Below are 10,062 nucleotides of genomic sequence, written 5' to 3'. Positions count from 1 at the left end.
TTCTCAAACAGCTTTCATTTTGAGTACTTCACCTGTGTATGAACACTGTGTGCTAAGTTCCTGTTTGGGTAAATGATGAAGGGAATTCTTGTTTCAGAATGTTTCATACCAATCTTTCCTAGGTAAAAATGATCAGAGAGGTTTCAAACCAATTAAAAATTTGCCTCAATGTACTCTGTTTTAAAATGTCCCCAGGGACCTTTTCAGTCACTGCTTTTAACACTAGTTGTCCTGCTCTGTCTGCTTCTCTGTAATTCTCTCTTTTTAATAAACATCTTAGTTATCAAAATTGGCTTAGCCTGAAAAAATGCAAGTTTTCCTTGGGGACCAAGGAGAATTTTTCTTCAGAGTATAAAGCACATTGCCTAAACTGTTTCAGAGCTACAGATCATTAAAAATAAATTACTCATTTTGAATATTTTAAAAGCCATTGCTATAAAGATTAGAGGTAGCTATCTGACTTGCTGTAACTTGGAAATCACCACTAAAAAGGAGAACCAGAAATAACTGAAAGCAAATGAGGACTTGTTTATCATGAAAGATTACTTGGACACACATAAGTTGACATGTCATTTGCACAACACATTAGTAAGTATTTTGTATGGGGGTTTTTTTATTTGTCTTCTGAAAGTTTTTTCTTTGCTTGTTTTTAACAGAGAAAAATGGAAAAAAAAAACCCCGTGAATTAATTTTTGGCATACTTGAGCAAAAATCTGTTTTTCCTGGAGAAGTCAATTAATGAGGAAGAATAGGAGGAAAGCATTTTCACTCCAAAAGTGATGATCCTCCATCACTGCTTCATTCCACTCAGGGTCATAACTAACTTGTGAAAATAATAGAAATATTCTCACAAGTCATAAACCTTCCCTTGGTCGTTTTCTGCCCATGCCTGCCCACGTGGGTAAGTTCCCAACAAGCTAATGACATCTATCTCCAAATTATTTTGCAGAAATGAATTGACTCAGCCATCCTTGGGATAGTTTTGACAAGCAAGCATCACCTGTTGGAAAAAAAACTTGAGAAATGCACAAAAAAAAGTAATCACTGCCTCCTTCATCTTTCTCTCAGTCATGGAATGGGTAAGAGCATGTCAGGAATCTGCAGAGGCACTGATCCTGCTGGGCAGAGACATCTCAGCCTCCCACAGCCTGACCCTCCAGCTGGGACTGGGCAGGCAGCTGGGGGAGACACACCTTTCCTACCCCTGTATGTTGGAGCAGACACAAGAAGGAAAATGTTGGTTTGCAGCTGGATTGTTTTCTAAGGAAGCAAGTCTTGTCAGAAAAAGAGATGTAGAGACAAATATGGGCTCAAAATTATTCCCTGCTTTTTTGCCTATCTTTGGATGGAAATAAAAATGCAGAAAGTCCATTTTGCTCCTTTGCACATTTGAAGATAATAAGCAAGCTGCAAATAGTGAGCTGAATGACAAAACTTCTGACCTTCTAACTCTTTTTCCTACAGTCTTACACGAGCTCAGTGCCTTTGAGCAGTTTGTGGTGAGAAGGCTCCAGCTTTGGGCCTTTAAACACACCAATGATAGCATCCCAGAAATAAAAATACTCATTTCCCAGTTTAACTGAACTTCAGTGGCTCTATTACCTTTTTTCAAAGAACACACTGGTAATGTATAAATCAGACTTTTGCTGACTACTTTTCTGGTGTAAATCTTCTTTCTCAGTGAAAACAAAGAAAAGATTTGAAGGCCATTTTCTATTTTTTGAGGCACAATGTAATGTAATGCTTAGACTCATAGTTTATGTAGAATTAAAAGTCACAGAATTCAAATCACAGCAGTGGTTGTCATGAAAGCTATGTAAGCTTGTGCTCTAATATGAATGAACAAGCAGACTTCCTTACTTCAGAAAATGTAGCCAGCTAGACTGACAGGACAAGTTTCCTCACTACCCATGGAAGGAAGGATCATTTTCTGGTAATTGTGGGGTTTAAGATTCCTAACAATATCTGTTGACAGCTAGAAGATGCACACATCTGCCCAACTCTGCCTCATTCTCTCCCTACCTGCACTCATAAAAAGACTTCAGATATTCAGCTTTGTATACTACTGTTGGGCATCTCTAACAATAAAAACAGGCACTAATGCTCCCAAGTTTCTTTTTAGCTTGGCCTTATCAATCAAAGGAAACCCTTATAAGCTCATGCCAAATTTGCTGGTATAAGATTTTTTCCTTTTCTTCTCTGTCCAATGCTCTCCTCCTCTTAGACTTAACAATGAGTGAACAATATGAAAAAGGTGGCCCTAGCATCTTTAGTTTCCAAGATGACACTGTTTCCCTATGTGAGTTTTCTTTTTCTAAATTAGAAAGTTTGACAATACAAGTGACCAACATCTGAGTGTACATTTTTTCCCTCAAAATTTGAGTTTGACCTCAAGCTTACTTGAGGTCAAAAGGGCAAAGGAGAAATTCAGGTGCAGTTGTATAACTGCTATATATAGAAACCCATATATATAAATTGGAAATGTTGTACAAAACACAGTACAAAACCTGATAATGGGCAAAATATTTCTGCAAGTTTATGCCTTTCTAGCAGTAAGCATCCATTTTACTTTACGGAAGAGAATCTTCAGTTTGCACTACAGCTCTAGTGATTAGTAAAAATTGTTATTTCATGTGTCACTTGTTATTAATAGGTTATAGTATTTGTTTAATGACTAGTCTATTTTTTCCCATGTTCCCATGACAGCAATTATCACATTGTTTTAGGTATTGTGATTAAGGATGGTAATTTTAAAGGGTGTCATTTACTACTGATTACTATATTGTGTCCCATGAATAGCTATACTTCATTATGGTGTACACTATTGTGGCAAAAAAAGAAGGAAAGAGAGCCTTGCCTGAGGCTTGGTGAAGGGGAAGGAAATTAAATGTTAACATGAAAGAAAGATTCTGTGTAAACACACAATTGCTTGCTTGAACTACAACACTCTCAGATGGTCCCTGTGTAGTGAAGATAAAGACAAACTGAAGAGAGTGTGGAATTATGTATCTTCATAAAAATTTTCTTTTAATCCTCAAAAATTATTCAAATCCTAACAGAATGCCGGTTGCTAAAGCTGCCTCCCTACAGAAGTCATGAGGCTAATACATGTTTATTTACAGAAAGTAATATAGGAAATACTGCTTGATGACAGTGCACAGTTACAGCCTTGTGAGAGGCATCTGAGTTACTCTTATATGTGAAGTTTTTTCTATTTCCTATCATAAAGTATATAACATCCTAGGCTAACAAGAACAACATTGCTTTATACCCTCCTATATTATATATGCTGTGTTACAGATGGCTACATTATATACTCTATTGTCCTAAAACATGAATTACAAAAGTTGAGAGGTTTCTGAAACAGCTATTTCCCCTGTACAACACAGTCTCTTCAGCAAAAATTCTTTTAGATTTCTGCCAGTCATGTTTGCAGAATTTTTGTCATTATATTTACTCCAGCAGTGAATATGAAAGAAGGAGCAAACTTGGAACTTTGTCACCCTTCTCTCTTCCAGCTGTATACTGGAACAGTAAAAAAATCCTCAAAATATTTTAGATATTCTACAGCCTTGGGGAACAGCATACTGACCCTTTCTGTTCAAGCAGTGGAACAGTAATGACATACTTCCTTTGTTGTTACTGGAGTGCTTCCTTTGTTGGCAGACTGGAGCAGTCTGCCATAAAAATGTCACCTGATCTAGCAAGGCACCCATTATCTCAGGACATTTTGTACATATAACTTTCAGCAGATTGATTCAGCACTAGAGCAAAATGAAAGAAAATAACTTGGATCTTAGTGCTTTCCAAAAAAATTTCAAAAGCATCCTTTTCACCAAGCCCAGTCCTTCAAGCTGATGAGCTGTTGGCTAAGAATGTCTAAGATGAAAGATCAAATTCCAGTGAAGGTCACAGACAAAGTTGCTAGATCATTTGGAACGTTAAGAGGTAATGAAGAAATACACTGAAGAGTAAAATAATCAATAGGCCCAAAAATTTTGTTTTGCTCTTCCTTATTAGACTTGTAGAGCTCTTTGACATGTAGCTGTGTATGTGGCTGCCTGCTACCTCCATATTATGAAATATGTCTCCCCAAAAGGCTCTTCAGCAGGCAAAACTGCTAACTTTTATGTAGAGGCAGGAAGAAATACCACCATGTCACTTGAGGGCCTTTGAAAACACAAGTACCACAAACATCTGATTTCCTCAGTGTTAGAGTTAGAATTAAACAAATATCCTGTGGATGGGAACAAAGAACCATCTATGGTTTTGTTATTTCCAGTTCAAGATGGAGATAAAATGATATGGATTCCCATAATCACCAGAACATAAAATAATGTCAGGGCAACCTGGCAATAAGAGAATCAGACTCGCTCATTTCTTAAAATTTTCCCCTTAAAGTTTCCCACCATACATTTCCAGCATTTATCACTGAAGAAAACTATGGAGAAAAACAAAGACTCAGAGAAGATAGGCAGAAAAATATAAGATATTGATTAAGTAGCTTGAAATGCGTGGCTGAAGGAAAAGGGTTAATCATAAACCCAAAATTACATATTTGTTCTGTGAGACTGCCAGACACTTTGCCATACAGGCAGGCAAAGCAGCCACTGCCAATCTACTCTATAGAAATTCCCTTTCCTAATGTAATTGTGGGATGGGATATTTATTCACATCTCAGTAAAGTCTATGGAGTACAGTTATGCTGTGTACACAGGATATATATGGAGGTTATTTTCTTAGTAATAGAACTTTCTAACAAGAGGCCTCGACCAGGGCAGCAATAGCACTTTTAAAAGTTGACCAAATTAGACAACTAGTGCCAAGCTATGAGCTTTAGTTTAGGATTTTATTTGCTTAATATTTTTCATGGAAAACTGAGATTACTGAATCAGGGCTTTTGCGCTTTTCTCTTCTTTTATAGAAAAACATCTGGTTCCTAATGACTAAAGCTTAGCAAATGGAAATGGTTGGGCACTTTGGATGGCAATTTTTTCTAGAATAGGACACTAAAATTCATCCTCATGTTCAAGCTCCCATTACAATTGATAAAGATGTAGGGCTCAGTTCAGATGCTGAAATGCAGACTTCTAGTACTTTTTGAGTTAAATTGTGATATCCAAAATACCCACTCCAAGGCTGCATGTATGAATAGAGTTAGTGGAGTTTAGCAAGAAATTAATGTTTCTCTAAAGCTCACAACTAAGACTGAGGCCAGTTGTTTAAACAAAGACACACAAAGCGCCATTTCAGAAAACCGAGGTTACACCTCCCAGCCTTCAGTCATCTTTGCAGAGGGACTCTGGTCTTCCCTAGTTCTTCCATCATATTTTATTATGTGACTTGGAAATTCTAGGATAACTCAAAAAGTACACGGCACCTCTGTCAGGGCAACTGTCTTGAATGCAAGATCTCCATTGCCTTCAGTGGGAGCATAGATAACTCCCTTGCATGTAGACCCCAAAATAATAGAGACCATTTTTAGACATCATAGTCACAAACAGATTCCCATCCTTTGAAGATGTGGGCGGAAAAATCCTTAACTCACATAAGTCCAAGCACAATACTGGTGGTGTGGTCACACCTGCTCAAATTTGGTTTCCTCTTTTTCCTCTTGCCTTGTTAGCTGAAACACAAAAGATTTGGTAAGTGGGGTTCTCAGCATTATTTAAATTCAAAAGTGGCTTTGGCTTTTTTTCTGACTTATCCAAACTGGATATATAAATAAATAGCAATATTATTCACCTGGTGTCTCTCTGTCTTAGCCTTTGCATGATTTCTGGAATAGCTTAACTGATGTATGTCTTGGGTCTTTTTGATTTGTTTGGGGTGGGGTTTTTTGTTTTGTTTTGGTTTTTTGTTTCATTTTGTTTGTTTGTTTAATTTTTTCTGTTAATGAATAAAAAATTGTGAGAATGCTAGGGTTTACTCTTCTGCAGTAAGCAAATCTGTCCTTAGAAGACTTATCAGAGTCCAGACAACAGCCACTTGTGTCCAAGCAACTGCCTCAACCATTCTGCTCCTTGCCCTCTTCCTCTTAAGTGACTGGAAATGTTCAAACAATGACAAATAGAAGCATTGTAAATTCCCTGAAAAAGGTTGGCATTGGCAAGGATGAAGCTCACAGTGTGAAGGTCACAGAGCATATGAGACTAAAAGTGCCTCAGGCAATAATTCTGGCTCTCACAGAGCTTACATCAACCATGGCATTAACAAGACAGCTGCAAAAAAAAGAACTTATATCCAGCAACAAGCGATAACACAAATACCTAAGGACAGGTTGTGGGAGCCTCTTTTCTATGACGGCTGTTTGCAGAGGCTTCAGTACCCCACATACCCTTATCCAGTGCCTGCTACTGCTGCTCTCTTTGGTGAACATCTACCTGACCTGCAGTCTCAGTAAGAGTTCATGTCTCTTACACTATTCAGATGAATATCAAGGCTTCAAGTACATTACAAGGGTTTCCTTTGTGCATTTCCCACCCTTCCTGGCTAATTTTTTTCCTTGAATAATAGGGAAACAAGTTTTTAGAATGCTGCTGTATCTTCTAATCTTACAGTCACCAATTCCGTCCATCTCAATCCACTTCAAATTGCAATTTAGGGTGGTTTGGGACTGTTTAGCAACTGCTCAGTTTTATTTGATGTCGCACTAAACATTCCAGGAGCACACAGACTAGGGTTTAACAGGTGGAGCACAGTTAGGCAGATGAGGGTACAAGAAGCATGTCTGGTACCTAGGATGATCACAGGATAGCAGTGCTCTAAGCCAGCTGGTCTCTTCCCCACTGCAGGAAAACACAACATTGCTAACAAGTGTTCAGCTTCTTCCTACAAACCCTTATTTCCTTCTTCACCATTTTCATTCTTTGTACTTCTCCTGTTTCCCTCAGGATGAAATTACTTTCATATCAGCTTCATTTCAAAAATCTTGAATTCTACTCCCTCCATAGCACATATTCAGGGAAAGGAAAACATATCTAGTAGTAATTATAATTTGAGCAAACTTCTTCTTGTACAAACCAACTTAAAAATGCAGAAGTCAAGTGGAGGGCTTAACTTTGGAATGGAGCTGAACCCATTAAGAAACAGGCTTGAAATTAGTATAATTCATGTTATACATCTAAACATTTTTCTATATTTCCATACATGAAGAGTGTCAAGTCCCAAGGAATTTAATGGTGTGTACTATAAATGGCTTCCATTAGTTATTTTTCCCTTCACGTTGTGCTAAATGCCTTTACAAAGAAGAGATTACAGTTACTGCATTTTTTACAGTTCAGATAAGGACTGTAGCTAATCAACATGTTGTCCTAGTCATATTTTTAATTTATTTTATTTTATTTCAAGGTATCAGTCAAATTATGGAAAAGAAAAAGCATCATATATAATGTTGGTAGAATTGTTAAAATAAACATTTGATGAATGACTTACCCGTACTACCCAATGGCTGCCTAGAAAAAAAATCATGTGCAGAATGAAAAATGCTACATGAGCTATTTGCTAACAGAAAAAAGGGAATTCTGCCAGCCCCAGATGTTAGAGGATAATACCATTTAATTTGGCATTGATGAGGCACACTTCATTTAAGATAGTCTTATTTATAGAAATGGGGTGACTTATCATAGAATCATAGAGTATCTATTTTCAAATACAGAGCACATGAATATTCTTGTGTCTATCTTTGTGCTATTTTTTAGAATTTAAATAATTTGGTACAATCTGACCATCAAGACTATTCTTGCAATTCACGAGTGTGTCATTCTCCTTTTGGACTTCCACAAAAAAATCAAATACTTGTAGGTACTTTTTCTCAGGAGAGATTTATTTTCTAATTAAAAAAAATAAATCTCTCCAACATTACCTTCTCTGTGTTTCTGGAGCCAGTACAAGACTTAAAAAGAATTTGTTCATAATATTTAACCAGAGGATAGCTCTTTCCCAACAAGTTCCTTCCTTTCCTCAACGACATAGCACTTTAAAGTCTTTGGTTTGATTACATAGATCCTAAAGCTGGCTTTCCATCATACAGTATATCCTAACCATTAGCTAAGAATTGCACAAAAAAAAAATCTTTCAAAAGAAATAGAGGCAAAGGATAGGAAGAAGTTGTTTCTCAGATTTGTCCATTGAAACCAGAAAGGAATCATAATATAAAAATGTTTGCAACAACTTGCAAACCTACTGCAAAATATCTGTCCTTTCTCCTCCAGAATATCCCAAGTAAAAGTATATTATCATTTTAACTAATGATGTCAAATCAAACTCTGAATTTTGTACTTGTAACAATGCTCTTCTGACATATAAAACAGGTGCAGATTGTAGTGAGAAGTAGTGGGAAGGATCTATTATGAGAGAATAATTTGGGAAGTTGGACATGGTTTTTATCACTCAGAAAGCAGGTGAAGAGGATAACAGATTTTACCTGCCTTAACAGAGACTTGCTTCTACTTCTATAATGTGTCATTTTCCTGATATTCTCTTGGTGATTTTTCCACTCAGCTTGAGCACCACAGACAATTAAATCCAGAAACTGTTAGACCTTAAAAAAAGTTTTTCAAGTTCTTATTTTTTCACTAGTTGGAGTTGGTTCAAGGAAGTACATCTCTATAGCAATATGAAAAAAAATCTCTGAGTGAATGTACCTTTAATTAATACACAGGGACACAAAGGGAAAGAGGAAGGCTATAAATACTGAAATGCCACATCATGTTATCTTTAAGTGATGAAACAAGATGTGTGAAAGAATAAAGGTCCTTTTAAGTCATGTTACTGAGTTGTCTCCTGGAGTCTGTCACAAAAGGGTGTTGCTTACTTCAAGTCCTGTGGCTAAGAAATCAAACTGAATTCTGGATTCCAGCATACAGAAATATTTGTACCCCACAACTAGATCAAAAAATGTCAATGGTCAAAAACAACAACAGCAGAATAAATTAGAACAAACAACAAAAACTAGGTGGTAATTCACTTTACAATCACTTCTCTCTAGCAGAGAACTGCTGCAAAAGTTACTTCTATCAAAGCATAAATCACTTTTGAAGTCTGCCCTACTCAGCCTTTTCAATTCCTGGCTCCCTTCCATTCTCTAAAGGATCCAGGAACATCCAAAGCTTTTCAGAAAATACCAAAAGCCATCCTATGAGCAATTGTCATAAGAACAGTTTGGTGAAATTTCCATATATGTTTAATATTTTAATATATCTCTTCCCCCTTTCATTAGTATAGTTGCAAGTAAGGGGAAAAAAGGGATTGTGTACAATGTAGCTCTTTGCTTTGCTTGGAATAATTTTTGACTCATCATCTGAAGAATTATGACACCTTAATGTAACAGGTCACGGCCTAAAAAGAACAGGTTCAGTCACACAGAAAACCCTCACCTCCACTGACCTGGCCTACTGATGCATCACCAGTTTAACTTTTATTGATTGCAACAAGAATCAGAAGGTCTCATATGCAAAACACTGCCCTTGCATGAGGCTCATCCTTTAGCTTTATGCTTGATCCTGTAGTGTAGACAATCACCCAAGTAACAGCCCCACCTTGCATAATGCCATTAAAATATCATACCCATTGTATTTTCCAGCCATCATACCACTCACACTGGTTTGGAAGTATTGAATGAATTAAAAAGGACTTCAGCCTTATTAAACTAAAATCTTAATAGTCACTTATTCACTTAACAGCCAAGATTATGCAATCAATGTCTTGAACCCATACAATTGTTTAAAATTTAGTATGCAAGAGGTGGATCTAAAACTGGGGGACAGATCCAATTTAAAAACAGCACAATACTTCTGTTCTCTTTGAAACAGAAAACTCTTCAGCTTGACCATTTGGTGTAGCCCAGGAGATATCAAGGAATAATGAATTTTTACTTACATCCAATTTCCCTAAGATACTAATAACATGAAGTTGGTAAAATTTCCACCTACAGAATTTTGGGAAGTTGCTTGCTGCTGTGCATAAGCAGTGTAAGAAGTGGCCCTCCTGAACTGGTAAATTTACAAGTGTGGATGTTTTTGTGAAAATAAAAGACAGCAGAGAATGAGAATCTCATAAATC

The sequence above is a fragment of the Passer domesticus genome, chromosome 3 (assembly GCF_036417665.1).
Source record: "Passer domesticus isolate bPasDom1 chromosome 3, bPasDom1.hap1, whole genome shotgun sequence".
NCBI lineage: Eukaryota > Metazoa > Chordata > Aves > Passeriformes > Passeridae > Passer > Passer domesticus.
Note: the sequence above shows the minus strand (reverse complement) of the source record.